The sequence below is a fragment of the Micropterus salmoides genome, unplaced genomic scaffold (assembly GCF_014851395.1).
Source record: "Micropterus salmoides isolate LMB-PRFRI ecotype aquatic unplaced genomic scaffold, ASM1485139v1 Ms_hic_scaffold_18, whole genome shotgun sequence".
Taxonomy (NCBI): Eukaryota; Metazoa; Chordata; class Actinopteri; order Centrarchiformes; family Centrarchidae; genus Micropterus; species Micropterus salmoides.
The window spans coordinates 29,970,786-29,973,359 of record NW_024040928.1 but is presented as its reverse complement, the minus strand read 5'-3'; positions in this window follow the sequence as shown (position 1 = coordinate 29,973,359).

Sequence of the window (2,574 nt, the reverse complement as noted above, 5' to 3'; positions counted from 1 at the left end):
CCGCTGCTCTCCCCCCGCGGCTCCCCCTGGCCCTGCTGGATGATGATGTTGTTGTTGTTGTTGTTGTTGTTGTTGTTGTTGTTGTTGTGGGTTTGCCGCTGGTGGTGATGTTGCTTCTGGATAAACTGGCTGAACGGCGGAGGTGTGCGGTGGGATGATGATGATGATGATGATGATGATGATGATGATGATGATGATGATGATGATGGTGGTGGTGGAGGAGGAAGAGGAGGAGGAGGAGGTCCAGTATCACCAGCAGCTCCGCCGCTGCCGCCGAGGGTTTTCACTTTATGCCCGCCGACCATCCCTGTCTCCATGTCGGTCCCACTAGAAGCGGACCCCGGCCTGGCTCTCCTGGCTTCACCTCCTCCAGCGGCGCGGGTTCTGGTCCCGGGAGCCGGGCTTGGATCCGCTTCAAGATCTACATTATTCATGTTGATGGTGCAGCAGCAGAACCACCAGCTGGGACTCTCTCGGTAACATTAAAAAGACGTCTTCCTACCGGCGGATGCCGGTTGCGCTGCCGTGGTCAGGTGCGCACGGCCCGGCCAGAGTCTCCTGGTCACCCGGCGGACTGTGAGCAGACACCGCGGAGCGCAGAGGAGGACAAGAAAACATAACAGTCGAACTTAATGTTTCAGAGAATGTCCCCCCCACCCCCCTTATGTAGTCTTCAGGTAGGACAGGTGCGCCTGTCATGGGCCAGTTAATCCCCATTCAGCAACGCAATGAGCCATGTAGACCCCACACAGTGCTTATCCTACCATACAATACCCATAAGGTTTATAATGGGCTGCTGCTAAAGGTGATTGTTCCATGAAGTTATTAAATTACTATTTGACTCACAGCAACATCTGAGGCTGAACCCAGTGCATTGTGGGGCATTTTTCGTATTGTCAACAATGAATTGATGGTCAAAATATTTAATTCTCTGGAACATTAAGTTCTACTTTTTATTTTCTGTTTACTAATTATTGACTGATTGTTTCAGCTCTGTCATGTCAACAAGGAACAAAGTAGCAAACAGCAGCAACAAGATGATAATATGTTTTCATCTTCACATAAAAGAGTCAAAGTGCATCTTGACTGTATTTGTGCTTGATCCGGGATCTTGATGGGGCGGGTCTCTGTACATATGTGGGCAGTCTCTGATTTCCCTTTCTTGGACAACTTGAGTCCCGTTGGGTCTAAACAGGACCTTTAGGAGCAGCCTTAAGTCCAAGCTGGACCAACCTGGCTCCTATCCCGGCTCTCTTTCCTCTCCTCTGGTCCCACTTTGGTTCCTGGTCCAGTTGATCTGGCTGGTGGATCGTCTATGGTCCGCTGCTCGTAGCTCATCTTACATGCAAACATGTTATTACCTGGAAAGGTGTTCACAAACGTTCAACTGATTATCATACAACACTTTTAAACTTTATTAAAATTAGCATATTTTACCCATTAAGTACACATTAGCATGGATCCATCGGACTCGTCCTTATAACACGATTTACCCTGCGAGGAGTTCGACCAAAGAGTGAGTTTAGCTCCTCAGGTTGTGTAGTTTGAAGGACTTTCAGAAGTATCCAGTGTAAAAAGGCGACAATTAGAGAAAAACATAATTTTGTGAACCGGACGACCCCTCAGATTTATCCTGGGACCCTTCTGGAGGTCTTGACCCTCATGTAGAGAACCACAGTGGAAACAAAGAATCACCAAAGCACAAACATAAAAACTGTCAATTTAAACTCAAGAGAAAATCTGTTTGCTGATGGTAAAAAACACACACTGCTGGCTCTTGAAGTCTTGAAGCTTTTTCCACAGTCTGAGAGGAGACAAAGCTACTCCGACACGAGCTGGTCGGCAACACGTACGGCTGAACCCGAGCTGTTTACTTGCAAATGAGCAGAATACCACCTCTTTAAATAAAAACATTAAATGTTGACTTTTTGTTTCACACAGCGGAATCGGATCTTTTCCAGTTTGGATTTGGGCCACTTTTATACAGATCCAGATACAATCAGTTTATTTCTGTTCACCACTTTATGATTGCTTTTATATCACTGTACATTGTCGTAGCAGAAGGGAGTCACAAACCCAATTTCACTTTACAGCCTGTTGCAATGTGACAAATAAACCTGCACTTGTACCCTAAACCCACCTAATCCTAACCTTAACCAACGGCAGCAACAAGTGCTGTCCAATCAGAGGAGAAATGTAGTGAAACTCTGTCACTCTGTCAAAACAATAACGTGTACATGGAGGCTGCTTACACACGTCTCTTTTTTTCAAAACTCCACACACAATTCTCAAACAAAATGCAAAATGCCTCATATCTCCTTCAAAATGAAACTTTCAAAATGCCATAAACGCTTCCCAGAATGAAGCAGATGGCTACACTTTTTTCAATACAGTAAGTTCGTTGATATACCATTTCCACACTGTGTCAAAATCTAAAGCTCATTTGTCTTTCACAGGCTTGTGTGTACATTTCCATACAATGTAGAGTGAAACTGATCTGCTAAGATGCTGAAAAGTAAACTGTAAACACCAAATGCAAACTCAAGTTGGGCTCATACTCAAGCGTCTCTCATG